This window comes from Stegodyphus dumicola, chromosome 7 (assembly GCF_044657685.1).
Source record: "Stegodyphus dumicola isolate Sdum_Otavi_A_Nest chromosome 7, ASM4465768v1".
Lineage (NCBI taxonomy): Eukaryota > Metazoa > Arthropoda > Arachnida > Araneae > Eresidae > Stegodyphus > Stegodyphus dumicola.
Window position 1 is genome coordinate 190,407,189 of NC_140774.1, and position 22,733 is coordinate 190,429,921.

Genomic DNA, 22,733 nt, shown 5'->3' on the forward strand with positions numbered 1-22,733 from the left:
CTTAACGTGCGCCTATTGTATTAGATAGACGTTCCTCTATAATCAGAAGCATTGTGTAGCTCCTCAAATTGCATTTCAATTGATATTCATGATTTAGAGCCGTGAGAACGCGTCAGAAACATTCTGCAACTCCTCACATTGCACCTATTGTATTAGATAGAAGCTCCACTATAACCAGAAATATTGTGCAGCTCCTTAACGTGCGCCTATTGTATTAGATAGACGTTCCTCTATAATTAGAAGCATTGTGTAGCTCCTCAAATCGCATTTCAGTTGATATTCATGATTTAGAGTAGTGAGAACGCGTCAGAAACATTCTGCAGCTCCTCACATTGCACCTATTGTATTAGATAGATGCTCCTCTATAACCAGAAATATTGTGCAGCTCCTTAACGTGCGCCTATTGTATTAGATAGACGTTCCTCTATAATTAGAAGCATTGTGTAGCTCCTCAAATTGCATTTCAGTTGATATTCATGATTTAGAGCAGTGAGAACGCGTCAGAAACATTCTGCAGCTCCTCACATTGCACCTATTGTATTAGATAGAGGCTCCTCTATAACCAGAAATATTGTGCAGCTCCTTAACGTGCGTCTATTGTATTAGATAGACGTTCCTCTATAATTAGAAGCATTGTGTAGCTCCTCAAATTGCATTTCAGTTGATATTCATGATTTAGAGCAGTGAGAACGCGTCAGAAACATTCTGCAGCTCCTCACATTGCACCTATTTTATTAGATAGAGGCTCCTCTATAACCAGAAATATTCTGCAGCTCCTTAACGTGCGCCTATTGTATTAGATAGACGTTCCTCTATAATTAGAAGCATTGTGTAGCTCCTCAAATTGCATTTCAGTTGATATTCATGATTTAGAGCAGTGAGAACGCGTCAGAAACATTCTGCAGCTCCTCACATTGCACCTATTGTATTAGATAGAGGCTCCTCTATAACCAGAAATATTGTGCAGCTCCTTAACGTGCGCCTATTGTATTAGATAGACGTTCCTCTATAATTAGAAGCATTGTGTAGCTCCTCAAATTGCATTTCAATTGATATTCATGATTTAGAGCAGTGAGAACGCGTCAGAAATATTCTGCAGCTCCTCACATTGCACCTATTGTATTAGATAGAGGCTCCTCTATAACCAGAAATAATCTGCAGCTCCTTAACGTGCGCCTATTGTATTAGATAGACGTTCCTCTATAATTAGAAGCATTGTGTAGCTCCTCAAATTGCATTTCAGTTGATATTCATGATTTAGAGCAGGGAGAACGCGTCAGAAATATTCTGCAGCTCCTCACATTGCACTTATTGTATTAGATAGAGGCTCCTCTATAACCAGAAATAATTTGCAGCTCCTTTACGTGCGCCTATTGTATTAGATAGACGTTCCTCTATAATTAGAAGCATTGTGTAGCTCCTCAAATTGCATTTCAGTTGATATTCATGATTTAGAGTAGTGAGAACGCGTCAGAAACATTCTGCAGCTCCTCACATTGCACCTATTGTATTAGATAGAGGCTCCTCTATAACCAGAAATATTGTGCAGCTCCTTAACGTGCGCCTATTGTATTAGATAGACGTTCCTCTATAATTAGAAGCATTGTGTAGCTCCTGAAATTGCATTTCAGTTGATATTCATGATTTAGAGCAGTGAGAACGCGTCAGAAATATTCTGCAGCTCGTCACATTGCACCTATTGTATTAGATAGAGGCTCCTCTATAACCAGAAATATTCTGCAGCTCCTTAACGTGCGCCTATTGTATTAGATAGACGTTCCTCTATAATTAGAAGCATTGTGTAGCTCCTCAAATTGCATTTCAGTTGATATTCATGATTTAGAGCAGGGAGAACGCGTCAGAAATATTCTGCAGCTCCTCACATTGCACTTATTGTATTAGATAGAGGCTCCTCTATAACAAGAAATAATTTGCAGCTCCTTTACGTGCGCCTATTGTATTAGATAGACGTTCCTCTATAATTAGAAGCATTGTGTAGCTCCTCAAATTGCATTTCAGTTGATATTCATGATTTAGAGCAGGGAGAACGCGTCAGAAATATTCTGTAGCTCCTCACATTGCACTTATTGTATTAGATAGAGGCTCCTCTATAACCAGAAATAATTTGCAGCTCCTTTACGTGCGCCTATTGTATTAGATAGACGTTCCTCTATAATTAGAAGCATTGTGTAGCTCCTCAAATTGCATTTCAGTTAATATTCATGATTTAGAGCAGTGAGAACGCGTCAGAAATATTCTGCAGCTCCTCACATTGCACCTATTGTATTAGATAGAGGCACCTCTATAACCAGAAATAATTTGCAGCTCCTTAACGTGCGCCTATTGTATTAGATAGACGTTCCTCTATAATTAGAAGCATTGTGTAGCTCCTCAAATTGCATTTCAGTTGATATTCATGATTTAGAGCAGGGAGAACGCGTCAGAAATATTCTGCAGCTCCTCACATTGCACTTATTGTATTAGATAGAGGCTCCTCTATAACCAGAAATAATTTGCAGCTCCTTTACGTGCGCCTATTGTATTAGATAGACGTTCCTCTATAATTAGAAGCATTGTGTAGCTCCTCAAATTGCATTTCAGTTGATATTCATGATTTAGAGCAGGGAGAACGCGTCAGAAATATTCTGCAGCTCCTCACATTGCACTTATTGTATTAGATAGAGGCTCCTCTATAACCAGAAATAATTTGCAGCTCCTTTACGTGCGCCTATTGTATTAGATAGACGTTCCTCTATAATTAGAAGCATTGTGTAGCTCCTCAAATTGCATTTCAGTTGATATTCATGATTTAGAGCAGTGAGAACGCGTCAGAAATATTCTGCAGCTCCTCACATTGCACCTATTGTATTAGATAGAGGCTCCTCTATAACCAGAAATATTGTGCAGCTCCTTAACGTGCGCCTATTGTATTAGATAGACGTTCCTCTATAATTAGATGCATTGTGTAGCTCCTCAAATTGCATTTCAGTTGATATTCATGATTTAGAGTAGTGAGAACGCGTCAGAAACATTCTGCAGCTCCTCACATTGCACCTATTGTATTAGATAGAGGCTCCTCTATAACCAGAAATATTGTGCAGCTCCTTAACGTGCGCCTATTGTATTAGATAGACGTTCCTCTATAATTAGAAGCATTGTGTAGCTCCTCAAATTGCATTTCAGTTGATATTCATGATTTAGAGCAGTGAGAACGCGTCAGAAACATTCTGCAGCTCCTCACATTGCACCTATTGTATTAGATAGAGGCTCCTCTATAACCAGAAATAATTTGCAGCTCCTTTACGTGCGCCTATTGTATTAGATAGACGTTCCTCTATAATTAGAAGCATTGTGTAGCTCCTCAAATTGCATTTAACTTGATATTCATGATTTAGAGTAGTGACAACGCGTCAGAAACATTTTGCAGCTCCTCACATTGCACCTATTGTATTAGATAGAGGCTCCTCTATAACCAGAAATATTGTGCAGCCCTTAACGTGCGCCTATTGTATTAGATAGACGTTCCTCTATAATTAGAAGCATTGTGTAGCTCCTCAAATTGCATTTCAGTTGATATTCATGATTTAGAGCAGTGAGAACGCGTCAGAAATATTCTGCAGCTCCTCACATTGCACCTATTGTATTAGATAGAGGCTCCTCTATAACCAGAAATATTGTGCAGCTCCTTATCGTGCGCCTATTGTATTAGATAGACGTTCCTCTATAATTAGAAGCATTGTGTAGCTCCTCAAATTGCATTTCAGTTGATATTCATGATTTAGAGCAGTGAGAACGCGTCAGAAATATTCTGCAGCTGCTCACATTGCACTTATTGTATTAGATAGAGGCTCCTCTATAACCAGAAATAATTTGCAGCTCCTTAACGTGCGCCTATTGTATTAGATAGACGTTCCTCTATAATTAGAAGCATTGTGTAGCTCCTCAAATTTCATTTCAGTTGATATTCATGATTTAGAGCAGTGAGAACGCGTCAGAAATATTCTGCAGCTCCTCACATTTCACTTATTGTATTAGATAGAGGCTCCTCTATAACCAGAAATAATTTGCAGCTCCTTAACGTGCGCCTATTGTATTAGATAGACGTTCCTCTATAATTAGAAGCATTGTGTAGCTCCTCAAATTGCATTTCAGTTGATATTCATGATTTAGAGCCGTGAGAACGCGTCAGAAACATTCTGCAACTCCTCACATTGCACCTATTGTATTAGATAGAGGCTCCTTTATAACCAGAAATATTGTGCAGCTCCTTAACTTGCGCCTATTGTATTAGATAGACGTTCCTCTATAATTAGAAGCATTGTGTAGCTCCTCAAATTGCATTTCAGTTGATTTTCATGATTTAGAGCCGTGAGAACGCGTCAGAAACATTCTGCAACTCCTCACATTGCACCTATTGTATTAGATAGAGGCTCCTCTATAACCACAAATATTGTGCAGCTCCTTAACGTGCGTCTATTGTATTAGATAGACGTTCCTCTATAATTAGAAGCATTGCGTAGCTCCTCAAATTGCATTTCAGTTGATATTCATGATTTAGAGCAGTGAGAACGCGTCAGAAACATTCTGCAGCTCCTCACATTCCACCTATTTTATTAGATAGAGGCTCCTCTATAACCAGAAATATTGTGCAGCTCCTTAACGTGCGCCTATTGTATTTATCTAATACAATAGGCGCACGTTAAGGTTAAGTTGTTCCTCTAAAATTAGAAGCATTGTGTAGCTCCTCAAATTGCATTTCAGTTGATATTCATGATTTAGAGCAGTGAGAACGCGTCAGAAACATTCTGCAGCTCCTCACATTGCACCTATTGTATTAGATAGAGGCTCCTCTATAAGCAGAAATATTGTGCAGCTCCTTAACGTGCGCCTATTGTATTAGATAGACGTTCCTCTATAATTAGAAGCATTGTGTAGCTCCTCAAATTGCATTTCAATTGATATTCATGATTTAGAGCCGTGAGAACGCGTCAGAAACATTCTGCAACTCCTCACATTGCAACTATTGTATTAGATAGAAGCTCCACTATAACCAGAAATATTGTGCAGCTCCTTAACGTGCGCCTATTGTATTAGATAGACGTTCCTCTATAATTAGAAGCATTGTGTAGCTCCTCAAATTGCATTTCAGTTTATATTCATGATTTAGATTAGTGAGAACGCGTCAGAAACATTCTGCAGCTCCTCACATTGCACCTATTGTATTAGATAGAGGCTCCTCTATAACCAGAAATATTGTGCAGCTCCTTAACGTGCGCCTATTGTATTAGATAGACGTTCCTCTATAATTAGAAGAATTGTGTAGCTCCTCAAATTGCATTTCAGTTGATATTCATGATTTAGAGCCGTGAGAACGCGTCAGAAACATTCTGCAACTCCTCACATTGCACCTATTGTATTAGATAGAGGCTCCTCTATAACCAGAAATATTGTGCAGCTCCTTAACGTGCGTCTATTGTATTAGATAGACGTTCCTCTATAATTAGAAGCATTGTGTAGCTCCTCAAATTGCATTTCAGTTGATATTCATGATTTAGAGCAGTGAGAACGCGTCAGAAACATCCTGCAGCTCCTCACATTGCACCTATTTTATTAGATAGAGGCTCCTCTATAACCAGAAATATTGTGCAGCTCCTTAACGTGCGCCTATTGTATTTATCTAATACAATAGGCGCACGTTAAGGTTAAGATGTTCCTCTATAATTAGAAGCATTGTGTAGCTCCTCAAATTGCATTTCAGTTGATATTCATGATTTAGAGCAGTGAGAACGCGTCAGAAACATTCTGCAGCTCCTCACATTGCACCTATTGTATTAGATAGAGGCTCCTCTATAACCAGAAATATTGTGCAGCTCCTTAACGTGCGCCTATTGTATTAGATAGACGTTCCTCTATAATTAGAATCATTGTGTAGCTCCTCAAATTGCATTTCAATTGATATTCATGATTTAGAGCCGTCAGAACGCGTCAGAAACATTCTGCAACTCCTCACATTGCACCTATTGTATTAGATAGAGGCTCCTCTATAACCAGAAATATTGTGCAGCTCCTTAACGTGCGCCTATTGTATTAGATAGACGTTCCTCTATAATTAGAAGCATTGTGTAGCTCCTCAAATTGCATTTCAGTTGATATTCATGATTTAGAGCAGTGAGAACGCGTCAGAAATATTCTGCAGCTCCTCACATTGCACTTATTGTATTAGATAGAGGCTCCTCTATAACCAGAAATATTGTGCAGCTCCTTAACGTGCGCCTATTGTATTAGATAGACGTTCCTCTATAATTAGAAGCATTGTGTAGCTCCTCAAACTGCATTTCAGTTGATATTCATGATTTAGAGCCGTGAGAACGCGTCAGAAACATTCTGCAACTCCTCACATTGCACCTATTGTATTAGATAGAGGCTCCTTTATAACCAGAAATATTGTGCAGCTCCTTAACGTGCGCCTATTGTATTAGATAGACGTTCCTCTATAATTAGAAGCATTGTGTAGCTCCTCAAATTGCATTTCAGTTGATATTCATGAATTAGAGCCGTGAGAACGCGTCAGAAACATTCTGCAACTCCTCACATTGCACCTATTGTATTAGATAGAGGCTCCTCTATAACCACAAATATTGTGCAGCTCCTTAACGTGCGTCTATTGTATTAGATAGACGTTCCTCTATAATTAGAAGCATTGTGTAGCTCCTCAAATTGCATTTCAGTTGATATTCATGATTTAGAGCAGTGAGAACGCGTCAGAAACATTCTGCAGCTCCTCACATTGCACCTATTTTATTAGATAGAGGCTCCTCTATAACCAGAAATATTGTGCAGCTCCTTAACGTGCGCCTATTGTATTTATCTAATACAATAGGCGCACGTTAAGGTTAAGATGTTCCTCTATAATTAGAAGCATTGTGTAGCTCCTCAAATTGCATTTCAGTTGATATTCATGATTTAGAGCAGTGAGAACGCGTCAGAAACATTCTGCAGCTCCTCACATTGCACCTATTGTATTAGATAGAGGCTCCTCTATAACCAGAAATATTGTGCAGCTCCTTAACGTGCGCCTATTGTATTAGATAGACGTTCCTCTATAATTAGAATCATTGTGTAGCTCCTCAAATTGCATTTCAATTGATATTCATGATTTAGAGCCGTGAGAATGCGTCAGAAACATTCTGCAACTCCTCACATTGCACCTATTGTATTAGATAGAGGCTCCTGTATAACCAGAAATATTGTGCAGCTCCTTAACGTGCGCCTATTGTATTAGATAGACGTTCCTCTATAATTAGAAGCATTGTGTAGCTCCTCAAATTGCATTTCAGTTGATATTCATGATTTAGAGCAGTGAGAACGCCTCAGAAACATACTGCAGCTCCTCACATTGCACCTATTTTATTAGATAGAGGCTCCTCTATAACCAGAAATATTGTGCAGCTCCTTAACGTGCGCCTATTGTATTTATCTAATACAATAGGCGCACGTTAAGTTTAAGATGTTCCTCTATAATTAGATGCATTGTGTAGCTCCTCAAATTGCATTTCAGTTGATATTCATGATTTAGAGCAGTGAGAACGCGTCAGAAACATTCTGCAGCTCCTCACATTGCACCTATTATATTAGATAGAGGCTCCTCTATAAGCAGAAATATTGTGCAGCTGCTTAACGTGCGTCTATTGTATTAGATAGACGTTCCTCTATAATTAGAAGCATTGTGTAGCTCCTCAAATTGCATTTCAGTTGATATTCATGATTTAGAGCAGTGAGAACGCGTCAGAAACATTCTGCAGCTCCTCACATTGCACCTATTTTATTAGATAGAGGCTCCTCTATAACCAGAAATATTGTGCAGCTCCTTAACGTGCGCCTATTGTATTTATCTAATACAATAGGCGCACGTTAAGGTTAAGATGTTCCTCTATAATTAGAAGCATTGTGTAGCTCCTCAAATTGCATTTCAGTTGATATTCATGATTTAGAGCAGTGAGAACGCGTCAGAAACATTCTGCAGCTCCTCACATTGCACCTATTGTATTAGATAGAGGCTCCTCTATAACCAGAAATATTGTGCAGCTCCTTAACGTGCGCCTATTGTATTAGATAGACGTTCCTCTATAATTAGAATCATTGTGTAGCTCCTCAAATTGCATTTCAATTGATATTCATGATTTAGAGCCGTGAGAACGCGTCAGAAACATTCTGCAACTCCTCACATTGCACCTATTGTATTAGATAGAGGCTCCTGTATAACCAGAAATATTGTGCAGCTCCTTAACGTGCGCCTATTGTATTAGATAGACGTTCCTCTATAATTAGAAGCATTGTGTATCTCCTCAAATTGCATTTCAGTTGATATTCATGATTTAGAGCAGTGAGAACGCGTCAGAAACATACTACAGCTCCTCACATTGCACCTATTTTATTAGATAGAGGCTCCTCTATAACCAGAAATATTGTGCAGCTCCTTAACGTGCGCCTATTGTATTTATCTAATACAATAGGCGCACGTTAAGGTTAAGATGTTCCTCTATAATTAGATGCATTGTGTAGCTCCTCAAATTGCATTTCAGTTGATATTCATGATTTAGAGCAGTGAGAACGCGTCAGAAACATTCTGCAGCTCCTCACATTGCACCTATTATATTAGATAGAGGCTCCTCTATAAGCAGAAATATTGTGCAGCTGCTTAACGTGCGCCTATTGTATTAGATAGACGTTCCTCTATAATCAGAAGCATTGTGTAGCTCCTCAAATTGCATTTCAATTGATATTCATGATTTAGAGCCGTGAGAACGCGTCAGAAACATTCTGCAACTCCTCACATTGCACCTATTGTATTAGATAGAAGCTCCACTATAACCAGAAATATTGTGCAGCTCCTTAACGTGCGCCTATTGTATTAGATAGACGTTCCTCTATAATTAGAAGCATTGTGTAGCTCCTCAAATCGCATTTCAGTTGATATTCATGATTTAGAGTAGTGAGAACGCGTCAGAAACATTCTGCAGCTCCTCACATTGCACCTATTGTATTAGATAGATGCTCCTCTATAACCAGAAATATTGTGCAGCTCCTTAACGTGCGCCTATTGTATTAGATAGACGTTCCTCTATAATTAGAAGCATTGTGTAGCTCCTCAAATTGCATTTCAGTTGATATTCATGATTTAGAGCAGTGAGAACGCGTCAGAAACATTCTGCAGCTCCTCACATTGCACCTATTGTATTAGATAGAGGCTCCTCTATAACCAGAAATATTGTGCAGCTCCTTAACGTGCGTCTATTGTATTAGATAGACGTTCCTCTATAATTAGAAGCATTGTGTAGCTCCTCAAATTGCATTTCAGTTGATATTCATGATTTAGAGCAGTGAGAACGCGTCAGAAACATTCTGCAGCTCCTCACATTGCACCTATTTTATTAGATAGAGGCTCCTCTATAACCAGAAATATTCTGCAGCTCCTTAACGTGCGCCTATTGTATTAGATAGACTTTCCTCTATAATTAGAAGCATTGTGTAGCTCCTCAAATTGCATTTCAGTTGATATTCATGATTTAGAGCAGTGAGAACGCGTCAGAAACATTCTGCAGCTCCTCACATTGCACCTATTGTATTAGATAGAGGCTCCTCTATAACCAGAAATATTGTGCAGCTCCTTAACGTGCGCCTATTGTATTAGATAGACGTTCCTCTATAATTAGAAGCATTGTGTAGCTCCTCAAATTGCATTTCAATTGATATTCATGATTTAGAGCAGTGAGAACGCGTCAGAAATATTCTGCAGCTCCTCACATTGCACCTATTGTATTAGATAGAGGCTCCTCTATAACCAGAAATAATCTGCAGCTCCTTAACGTGCACCTATTGTATTAGATAGACGTTCCTCTATAATTAGAAGCATTGTGTAGCTCCTCAAATTGCATTTCAGTTGATATTCATGATTTAGAGCAGGGAGAACGCGTCAGAAATATTCTGCAGCTCCTCACATTGCACTTATTGTATTAGATAGAGGCTCCTCTATAACCAGAAATAATTTGCAGCTCCTTTACGTGCGCCTATTGTATTAGATAGACGTTCCTCTATAATTAGAAGCATTGTGTAGCTCCTCAAACTGCATTTCAGTTGATATTCATGATTTAGAGTAGTGAGAACGCGTCAGAAACATTCTGCAGCTCCTCACATTGCACCTATTGTATTAGATAGAGGCTCCTCTATAACCAGAAATATTGTGCAGCTCCTTAACGTGCGCCTATTGTATTAGATAGACGTTCCTCTATAATTAGAAGCATTGTGTAGCTCCTGAAATTGCATTTCAGTTGATATTCATGATTTAGAGCAGTGAGAACGCGTCAGAAATATTCTGCAGCTCGTCACATTGCACCTATTGTATTAGATAGAGGCTCCTCTATAACCAGAAATATTCTGCAGCTCCTTAACGTGCGCCTATTGTATTAGATAGACGTTCCTCTATAATTAGAAGCATTGTGTAGCTCCTCAAATTGCATTTCAGTTGATATTCATGATTTAGAGCAGGGAGAACGCGTCAGAAATATTCTGCAGCTCCTCACATTGCACTTATTGTATTAGATAGAGGCTCCTCTATAACAAGAAATAATTTGCAGCTCCTTTACGTGCGCCTATTGTATTAGATAGACGTTCCTCTATAATTAGAAGCATTGTGTAGCTCCTCAAATTGCATTTCAGTTGATATTCATGATTTAGAGCAGGGAGAACGCGTCAGAAATATTCTGTAGCTCCTCACATTGCACTTATTGTATTAGATAGAGGCTCCTCTATAACCAGAAATAATTTGCAGCTCCTTTACGTGCGCCTATTGTATTAGATAGACGTTCCTCTATAATTAGAAGCATTGTGTAGCTCCTCAAATTGCATTTCAGTTAATATTCATGATTTAGAGCAGTGAGAACGCGTCAGAAATATTCTGCAGCTCCTCACATTGCACCTATTGTATTAGATAGAGGCACCTCTATAACCAGAAATAATTTGCAGCTCCTTAACGTGCGCCTATTGTATTAGATAGACGTTCCTCTATAATTAGAAGCATTGTGTAGCTCCTCAAATTGCATTTCAGTTGATATTCATGATTTAGAGCAGGGAGAACGCGTCAGAAATATTCTGCAGCTCCTCACATTGCACTTATTGTATTAGATAGAGGCTCCTCTATAACCAGAAATAATTTGCAGCTCCTTTACGTGCGCCTATTGTATTAGATAGACGTTCCTCTATAATTAGAAGCATTGTGTAGCTCCTCAAATTGCATTTCAGTTGATATTCATGATTTAGAGCAGGGAGAACGCGTCAGAAATATTCTGCAGCTCCTCACATTGCACTTATTGTATTAGATAGAGGCTCCTCTATAACCAGAAATAATTTGCAGCTCCTTTACGTGCGCCTATTGTATTAGATAGACGTTCCTCTATAATTAGAAGCATTGTGTAGCTCCTCAAATTGCATTTCAGTTGATATTCATGATTTAGAGCAGTGAGAACGCGTCAGAAATATTCTGCAGCTCCTCACATTGCACCTATTGTATTAGATAGAGGCTCCTCTATAACCAGAAATATTGTGCAGCTCCTTAACGTGCGCCTATTGTATTAGATAGACGTTCCTCTATAATTAGATGCATTGTGTAGCTCCTCAAATTGCATTTCAGTTGATATTCATGATTTAGAGTAGTGAGAACGCGTCAGAAACATTCTGCAGCTCCTCACATTGCACCTATTGTATTAGATAGAGGCTCCTCTATAACCAGAAATATTGTGCAGCTCCTTAACGTGCGCCTATTGTATTAGATAGACGTTCCTCTATAATTAGAAGCATTGTGTAGCACCTCAAATTGCATTTCAGTTGATATTCATGATTTAGAGCAGTGAGAACGCGTCAGAAACATTCTGCAGCTCCTCACATTGCACCTATTGTATTAGATAGAGGCTCCTCTATAACCAGAAATAATTTGCAGCTCCTTTACGTGCGCCTATTGTATTAGATAGACGTTCCTCTATAATTAGAAGCATTGTGTAGCTCCTCAAATTGCATTTCAGTTAATATTCATGATTTAGAGCAGTGAGAACGCGTCAGAAATATTCTGCAGCTCCTCACATTGCACCTATTGTATTAGATAGAGGCACCTCTATAACCAGAAATAATTTGCAGCTCCTTAACGTGCGCCTATTGTATTAGATAGACGTTCCTCTATAATTAGAAGCATTGTGTAGCTCCTCAAATTGCATTTCAGTTGATATTCATGATTTAGAGCAGGGAGAACGCGTCAGAAATATTCTGCAGCTCCTCACATTGCACTTATTGTATTAGATAGAGGCTCCTCTATAACCAGAAATAATTTGCAGCTCCTTTACGTGCGCCTATTGTATTAGATAGACGTTCCTCTATAATTAGAAGCATTGTGTAGCTCCTCAAATTGCATTTCAGTTGATATTCATGATTTAGAGCAGGGAGAACGCGTCAGAAATATTCTGCAGCTCCTCACATTGCACTTATTGTATTAGATAGAGGCTCCTCTATAACCAGAAATAATTTGCAGCTCCTTTACGTGCGCCTATTGTATTAGATAGACGTTCCTCTATAATTAGAAGCATTGTGTAGCTCCTCAAATTGCATTTCAGTTGATATTCATGATTTAGAGCAGTGAGAACGCGTCAGAAATATTCTGCAGCTCCTCACATTGCACCTATTGTATTAGATAGAGGCTCCTCTATAACCAGAAATATTGTGCAGCTCCTTAACGTGCGCCTATTGTATTAGATAGACGTTCCTCTATAATTAGATGCATTGTGTAGCTCCTCAAATTGCATTTCAGTTGATATTCATGATTTAGAGCAGTGAGAACGCGTCAGAAACATTCTGCAGCTCCTCACATTGCACCTATTGTATTAGATAGAGGCTCCTCTATAACCAGAAATATTCTGAAGCTCCTTAACGTGCGCCTATTGTATTAGATAGACGTTCCTCTATAATTAGAAGCATTGTGTAGCTCCTCAAATTGCATTTCAGTTGATATTCATGATTTAGAGCAGGGAGAACGCGTCAGAAATATTCTGCAGCTCCTCACATTGCACTTATTGTATTAGATAGAGGCTCCTCTATAACCAGAAGTAATTTGCAGCTCCTTTACGTGCGCCTATTGTATTAGATAGACGTTCCTCTATAATTAGAAGCATTGTGTAGCTCCTCAAATTGCATTTCAGTTGATATTCATGATTTAGAGCAGTGAGAACGCGTCAGAAACATTCTGCAGCTCCTCACATTGCACCTATTGTATTAGATAGAGGCTCCTCTATAACCAGAAATATTCTGAAGCTCCTTAACGTGCGCCTATTGTATTAGATAGACGTTCCTCTATAATTAGAAGCATTGTGTAGCTCCTCAAATTGCATTTCAGTTGATATTCATGATTTAGAGCAGGGAGAACGCGTCAGAAATATTCTGCAGCTCCTCACATTGCACTTATTGTATTAGATAGAGGCTCCTCTATAACCAGAAGTAATTTGCAGCTCCTTTACGTGCGCCTATTGTATTAGATAGACGTTCCTCTATAATTAGAAGCATTGTGTAGCTCCTCAAATTGCATTTCAGTTGATATTCATGATTTAGAGCAGGGAGAACGCGTCAGAAATATTCTGCAGCTCCTCACATTGCACTTATTGTATTAGATAGAGGCTCCTCTATAACCAGAAATAATTTGCAGCTCCTTTACGTGCGCCTATTGTATTAGATAGACGTTCCTCTATAATTAGAAGCATTGTGTAGCTCCTCAAATTGCATTTCAGTTGATATTCATGATTTAGAGCAGTGAGAACGCGTCAGAAATATTCTGCAGCTCCTCACATTGCACCTATTGTATTAGATAGAGGCTCCTCTATAACCAGAAATAATTTGCAGCTCCTTAACGTGCGCCTATTGTATTAGATAGACGTTCCTCTATAATTAGAAGCATTGTGTAGCTCCTCAAATTGCATTTCAGTTGATATTCATGATTTAGAGTAGTGAGAACGCGTCAGAAACATTCTGCAGCTCCTCACATTGCACCTATTGTATTAGATAGAGGCTCCTCTATAACCAGAAATATTGTGCAGCTCCTTAACGTGCGCCTATTGTATTAGATAGACGTTCCTCTATAATTAGAAGCTTTGTGTAGCTCCTCAAATTGCATTTCAGTTGATATTCATGATTTAGAGCAGTGAGAACGCGTCAGAAACATTCTGCAGCTCCTCACATTGCACCTATTGTATTAGATAGAGGCTCCTCTATAACCAGAAATATTGTGCAGCTCCTTAACGTGCGCCTATTGTATTAGATAGACGTTCCTCTATAATTAGAAGCATTGTGTAGCTCCTCAAATTGCATTTCAATTGATATTCATGATTTAGAGCAGTGAGAACGCGTCAGAAATATTCTGCAGCTCCTCACATTGCACCTATTGTATTAGATAGAGGCTCCTCTATAACCAGAAATATTCTGCAGCTCCTTAACGTGCGCCTATTGTATTAGATAGACGTTCCTCTATAATTAGAAGCATTGTGTAGCTCCTCAAATTGCATTTCAGTTGATATTCATGATTTAGAGCAGGGAGAACGCGTCAGAAATATTCTGCAGCTCCTCACATTGCACTTATTGTATTAGATAGAGGCTCCTCTATAACCAGAAATAATTTGCAGCTCCTTTACGTGCGCCTATTGTATTAGATAGACGTTCCTCTATAATTAGAAGCATTGTGTAGCTCCTCAAATTGCATTTCAGTTGATATTCATGATTTAGAGCAGTGAGAACGCGTCAGAAATATTCTGCAGCTCCTCACATTGCACCTATTGTATTAGATAGAGGCTCCTCTATAACCAGAAATAATTTGCAGCTCCTTAACGTGCGCCTATTGTATTAGATAGACGTTCCTCTATAATTAGAAGCATTGTGTAGCTCCTCAAATTGCATTTCAGTTGATATTCATGATTTAGAGCAGGGAGAACGCGTCAGAAATATTCTGCAGCTCCTCACATTGCACTTATTGTATTAGATAGAGGCTCCTCTATAAGCAGAAATAATTTGCAGCTCCTTTACGTGCGCCTATTGTATTAGATAGACGTTCCTCTATAATTAGAAGCATTGTGTAGCTCCTCAAATTGCATTTCAGTTGATATTCATGATTTAGAGTAGTGAGAACGCGTCAGAAACATTCTGCAGCTCCTCACATTGCACCTATTGTATTAGATAGAGGCTCCTCTATAACCAGAAATATTCTGCAGCTCCTTAACGTGCGCCTATTGTATTAGATAGACGTTCCTCTATAATTAGAAGCATTGTGTAGCTCCTCAAATTGCATTTCAGTTGATATTCATGATTTAGAGCAGGGAGAACGCGTCAGAAATATTCTGCAGCTCCTCACATTGCACTTATTGTATTAGATAGAGGCTCCTCTATAACCAGAAATAATTTGCAGCTCCTTTACGTGCGCCTATTGTATTAGATAGACGTTCCTCTATAATTAGAAGCATTGTGTAGCTCCTCAAATTGCATTTCAGTTGATATTCATGATTTAGAGCAGTGAGAACGCGTCAGAAATATTCTGCAGCTCCTCACATTGCACCTATTGTATTAGATAGAGGCTCCTCTATAACCAGAAATAATTTGCAGCTCCTTAACGTGCGCCTATTGTATTAGATAGACGTTCCTCTATAATTAGAAGCATTGTGTAGCTCCTCAAATTGCATTTCAGTTGATATTCATGATTTAGAGCAGGGAGAACGCGTCAGAAATATTCTGCAGCTCCTCACATTGCACTTATTGTATTAGATAGAGGCTCCTCTATAACCAGAAATAATTTGCAGCTCCTTTACGTGCACCTATTGTATTAGATAGACGTTCCTATATAATTAGAAGCATTGTGTAGCTCCTCAAATTGCATTTCAGTTGATATTCATGATTTAGAGCAGGGAGAACGCGTCAGAAATATTCTGCAGCTCCTCACATTGCACTTATTGTATTAGATAGAGGCTCCTCTATAACCAGAAATAATTTGCAGCTCCTTTACGTGCGCCTATTGTATTAGATAGACGTTCCTCTATAATTAGAAGCATTGTGTAGCTCCTCAAATTGCATTTCAGTTGATATTCATGATTTAGAGCAGTGAGAACGCGTCAGAAATATTCTGCAGCTCCTCACATTGCACCTATTGTATTAGATAGAGGCTCCTCTATAACCAGAAATAATTTGCAGCTCCTTAACGTGCGCCTATTGTATTAGATAGACGTTCCTCTATAATTAGAAGCATTGTGTAGCTCCTCAAATTGCATTTCAGTTGATATTCATGATTTAGAGCCGTGAGAACGCGTCAGAAACATTCTGCAACTCCTCACATTGCACCTATTGTATTAGATAGAGGCTCCTCTATAACCAGAAATATTGTGCAGCTCCTTAACGTGCGTCTATTGTATTAGATAGACGTTCCTCTATAATTAGAAGCATTGTGTAGCTCCTCAAATTGCATTTCAATTGATATTCATGATTTAGAGCCGTGAGAACGCGTCAGAAACATTCTGCAGCTCCTCACATTGCACCTATTGTATTAGATAGAGGCTCCTCTATAACCAGAAATATTGTGCAGCTCCTTAACGTGCGCCTATTGTATTAGATAGACGTTCCTCTATAATTAGAAGCATTGTGTAGCTCCTCAAATTGCATTTCAGTTGATATTCATGATTTAGAGCAGGGAGAACGCGTCAGAAATATTCTGCAGCTCCTCACATTGCACCTATTGTATTAGATAGAGGCTCCTCTATAACCAGAAATAATTTGCAGCTCCTTAACGTGCGCCTATTGTATTAGATAGACGTTCCTCTATAATTAGAAGCATTGTGTAGCTCCTCAAATTGCATTTCAGTTGATATTCATGATTTAGAGCAGGGAGAACGCGTCAGAAATATTCTGCAGCTCCTCACATTGCACCTATTGTATTAGATAGAGGCTCCTCTATAACCAGAAATAATTTGCAGCTCCTTAACGTGCGCCTATTGTATTAGATAGACGTTCCTCTATAATTAGAAGCATTGTGTAGCTCCTCAAATTGCATTTCAGTTGATATTCATGATTTAGAGCCGTGAGAACGCGTCAGAAACATTCTGCAAGTCCTCACATTGCACCTATTGTATTAGATAGAGGCTCCTCTATAACCAGAAATATTGTGCAGCTCCTTAACGTGCGTCTATTGTATTAGATAGACGTTCCTCTATAATTAGAAGCATTGTGTAGCTCCTCAAATTGCATTTCAATTGATATTCATGATTTAGAGCCGTGAGAACGCGTCAGAAACATTCTGCAGCTCCTCACATTGCACCTATTGTATTAGATAGAGGCTCCTCTATAACCAGAAATATTGTGCAGCTCCTTAACGTGCGCCTATTGTATTAGATAGACGTTCCTCTATAATTAGAAGCATTGTGTAGCTCCTCAAATTGCATTTCAGTTGATATTCATGATTTAGAGCAGGGAGAACGCGTCAGAAATATTCTGCAGCTCCTCACATTGCACTTATTGTATTAGATAGAGGCTCCTCTATAACCAGAAATAATTTGCAGCTCCTTTACGTGCGCCTATTGTATTAGATAGACGTTCCTCTATAATTAGAAGCATTGTGTAGCTCCTCAAATTGCATTTCAGTTGATATTCATGATTTAGAGCAGTGAGAACGCGTCAGAAACATACTGCAGCTCCTCACATTGCACCTATTTTATTAGATAGAGGCTCCTCTATAACCAGAAATATTGTGCAGCTCCTTAACGTGCGCCTATTGTATTTATCTAATACAATAGGCACACGTTAAGGTTAAGATGTTCCTCTATAATTAGAAGCATTGTGTAGCTACTCAAATTGCATTTCAGTTGATATTCATGATTTAGAGCAGTGAGAACGCGTCAGAAACATACTGCTGCTCCTCACATTGCACCTATTTTATTAGATAGAGGCTCCTCTATAACCAGAAATATTGTGCAGCTCCTTAACGTGCGCCTATTGTATTTATCTAATACAATAGGCGCACGTTAAGGTTAAGATGTTCCTCTATAATTAGAAGCATTGTGTAGCTCCTCAAATTGCATTTCAGTTGATATTCATGATTTAGAGCAGTGAGAACGCGTCAGAAATATTCTGCAGCTCCTCACATTGCACCTATTGTATTAGATAGAGGCTCCTCTATAACCAGAAATATTGTGCAGCTCCTTAACGTGCGTCTATTGTATTAGATAGACGTTCCTCTATAATTAGAAGCATTGTGTAGCTCCTCAAATTGCATTTCAATTGATATTCATGATTTAGAGCCGTGAGAACGCGTCAGAAACATTCTGCAGCTCCTCACATTGCACCTATTGTATTAGATAGAGGCTCCTCTATAACCAGAAATATTGTGCAGCTCCGTAACGTGCGCCTGTTGTATTAGATAGACGTTCCTCTATAATTAGAAGCATTGTGTAGCTCCTCAAATTGCATTTCAGTTGATATTCATGATTTAGAGCAGTGAGAACGCGTCAGAAACATACTGCAGCTCCTCACATTGCACCTATTTTATTAGATAGAGGCTCCTCTATAACCCGAAATATTGTGCAGCTCCTTAACGTGCGCCTATTGTATTAGATAGACGTTCCTCTATAATTAGAAGCATTGTGTAGCTCCTCAAATTGCATTTCAATTGATATTCATGATTTAGAGCCGTGAGAACGCGTCAGAAACATTCTGCAACTTCTCACATTGCACCTATTTTATTAGATAGAGGCTCCTCTATAACCCGAAATATTGTGCAGCTCCTTAACGTGCGCCTATTGTATTAGATAGACGTTCCTCTATAATTAGAAGCATTGTGTAGCTCCTCAAATTGCATTTCAATTGATATTCATGATTTAGAGCCGTGAGAACGCGTCAGAAACATTCTGCAACTTCTCACATTGCACCTATTGTATTAGATAGAAACTCCACTATAACCAGAAATATTGTGCAGCTCCTTAACGTGCGCCTATTGTATTAGATAGACGTTCCTCTATAATTAGAAGCATTGTGTAGCTCCTCAAATTGCATTTCAGTTGATATTCATGATTTAGAGTAGTGAGAACGCGTCAGAAACATTCTGCAGCTCCTCACATTGCACCTATTGTATTAGATAGAGGCTCCTCTATAACCAGAAATATTGTGCAGCTCCTTAACGTGGGCCTATTGTATTAGATAGACGTTCCTCTATAATTAGAAGCATTGTGTAGCTCCTCAAATTGCATTTCAGTTGATATTCATGATTTAGAGCAGGGAGAACGCGTCAGAAATATTCTGCAGCTCCTCACATTGCACTTATTGTATTAGATAGAGGCTCCTCTATAACCAGAAATAATTTGCAGCTCCTTTACGTGCGCCTATTGTATTAGATAGACGTTCCTCTATAATTATAAGCATTGTGTAGCTCCTCAAATTGCATTTCAGTTGATATTCATGATTTAGAGCAGTGAGAACGCGTCAGAAACATACTGCAGCTCCTCACATTGCACCTATTTTATTAGATAGAGTCTCCTCTATAACCAGAAATATTGTGCAGCTCCTTAACGTGCGCCTATTGTATTTATCTAATACAATAGGCGCACGTTAAGGTTAAGATGTTCCTCTATAATTAGAAGCATTGTGTAGCTACTCAAATTGCATTTCAGTTGATATTCATGATTTAGAGCAGTGAGAACGCGTCAGAAACATACTGCTGCTCCTCACATTGCACCTATTTTATTAGATAGAGGCTCCTCTATAACCAGAAATATTGTGCAGCTCCTTAACGTGCGCCTATTGTATTTATCTAATACAATAGGCGCACGTTAAGGTTAAGATGTTCCTCTATAATTAGAAGCATTGTGTAGCTCCTCAAATTGCATTTCAGTTGATATTCATGATTTAGAGCAGTGAGAACGCGTCAGAAATATGCTGCAGCTCCTCACATTGCACCTATTGTATTAGATAGAGGCTCCTCTATAACCAGAAATATTGTGCAGCTCTTTAACGTGCGTCTATTGTATTAGATAGACGTTCCTCTATAATTAGAAGCATTGTGTAGCTCCTCAAATTGCATTTCAATTGATATTCATGATTTAGAGCCGTGAGAACGCGTCAGAAACATTCTGCAGCTCCTCACATTGCACCTATTGTATTAGATAGAGGCTCCTCTATAACCAGAAATATTGTGCAGCTCCGTAACGTGCGCCTGTTGTATTAGATAGACGTTCCTCTATAATTAGAAGCATTGTGTAGCTCCTCAAATTGCATTTCAGTTGATATTCATGATTTAGAGCCGTGAGAACGCGTCAGAAACATACTGCAGCTCCTCACATTGCACCTATTTTATTAGATAGAGGCTCCTCTATAACCAGAAATATTGTGCAGCTCCTTAACGTGCGCCTATTGTATTAGATAGACGTTCCTCTATAATTAGAAGCATTGTGTAGCACCTCAAATTGCATTTCAGTTGATATTCATGATTTAGAGCAGTGAGAACGCGTCAGAAACATTCTGCAGCTCCTCACATTGCACCTATTGTATTAGATAGAGGCTCCTCTATAACCAGAAATATTGTGCAGCTCCTTAACGTGCGCCTATTGTATTAGATAGACGTTCCTCTATAATTAGAAGCATTGTGTAGCTCCTCAAATTGCATTTCAATTGATATTCATGATTTAGAGCAGTGAGAACGCGTCAGAAACATACTGCAGCTCCTCACATTGCACCTATTTTATTAGATAGAGGCTCCTCTATAACCAGAAATATTGTGCAGCTCCTTAACGTGCGCCTATTGTATTAGATAGACGTTCCTCTATAATTAGAAGCATTGTGTAGCTCCTCAAATTGCATTTCAGTTGATATTCATGATTTAGAGCAGTGAGAACGCGTCAGAAACATTTTGCAGCTCCTCACATTGCACCTATTGTATTAGATAGAGGCTCCTCTATAACCAGAAATATTGTGCAGCTCCTTAACGTGCGCCTATTGTATTAGATAGACGTTCCTCTATAATTAGAAGCATTGTGTAGCTATTCAAATTGCATTTCAGTTGATATTCATGATTTAGAGCCGAGAGAACGCGTCAGAAACATTCTGCAACTCCTCACATTGCACCTATTGTATTAGATAGAAGCTCCACTATAACCAGAAATATTGTGCAGCTCCTTAACGTGCGCCTATTGTATTAGATAGACGTTCCTCTATAATTAGAAGCATTGTGTAGCTCCTCAAATTTCATTTCAGTTGATATTCATGATTTAGAGTAGTGAGAACGCGTCAGAAACATTCTGCAGCTCCTCACATTGCACCTATTGTATTAGATAGAGGCTCCTCTATAACCAGAAATATTGTGCAGCTCCTTAACGTGCGCCTATTGTATTACATAGACGTTCCTCTATAATTAGAAGCATTGTGTAGCTCCTCAAATTGCATTTCAGTTGATATTCATGATTTAGAGCAGTGAGAACGCGTCAGAAATATTCTGCAGCTCCTCACATTGCACCTATTGTATTAGATAGAGGCTCCTCTATAACCAGAAATATTGTGCAGCTCCTTAACGTGCGCCTATTGTATTAGATAGACGTTCCTCTATAATTAGAAGCATTATGTAGCTCATCAAATTGCATTTCAGTTGATATTCATGATTTAGAGCAGGGAGAACGCGTCAGAAATATTCTGCAGCTCCTCACATTGCACTTATTGTATTAGATAGAGGCTCCTCTATAACCAGAAATAATTTGCAGCTCCTTTACGTGCGCCTATTGTATTAGATAGACGTTCCTCTATAATTAGAAGCATTGTGTAGCTCCTCAAATTGCATTTCAGTTGATATTCATGATTTAGAGCCGTGAGAACGCGTCAGAAACATTCTGGAACTCCTCACATTGCACCTATTGTATTAGATAGAGGCTCCTCTATAACCAGAAATATTGTGCAGCTCCTTAACGTGCGTCTATTGTATTAGATAGACGTTCCTCTATAATTAGAAGCATTGTGTAGCTCCTCAAATTGCATTTCAAATGATATTCATGATTTAGAGCCGTGAGAACGCGTCAGAAACATTCTGTAACTCCTCACATTGCACCTATTGTATTAGATAGAGGCTCCTCTATAACCAGAAATATTGTGCAGCTCCTTATCGTGCGTCTATTGTATTAGATAGACGTTCCTCTATAATTAGAAGCATTGTGTAGCTCCTCAAATTGCATTTCAAATGATATTCATGATTTAGAGCCGTGAGAACGCGTCAGAAACATTCTGCAGCTCCTCACATTGCACCTATTGTATTAGATAGAGGCTCCTCTATAACCAGAAATATTGTGCAGCTCCTTAACGTGCGCCTATTGTATTAGATAGACGTTCCTCTATAATTAGAAGCATTGTGTAGCTCCTCAAATAGCATTTCAGTTGATATTCATGATTTAGAGCAGGGAGAACGCGTCAGAAATATTCTGCAGCTCCTCACATTGCACTTATTGTATTAGATAGAGGCTCCTCTATAACCAGAAATAATTTGCAGCTCCTTTACGTGCGCCTATTGTATTAGATAGACGTTCCTCTATAATTAGAAGCATTGTGTAGCTCCTCAAATTGCATTTCAGTAGATATTCATGATTTAGAGCAGTGAGAAAGCGTCAGAAACATACTGCTGCTCCTCACATTGCACCTATTTTATT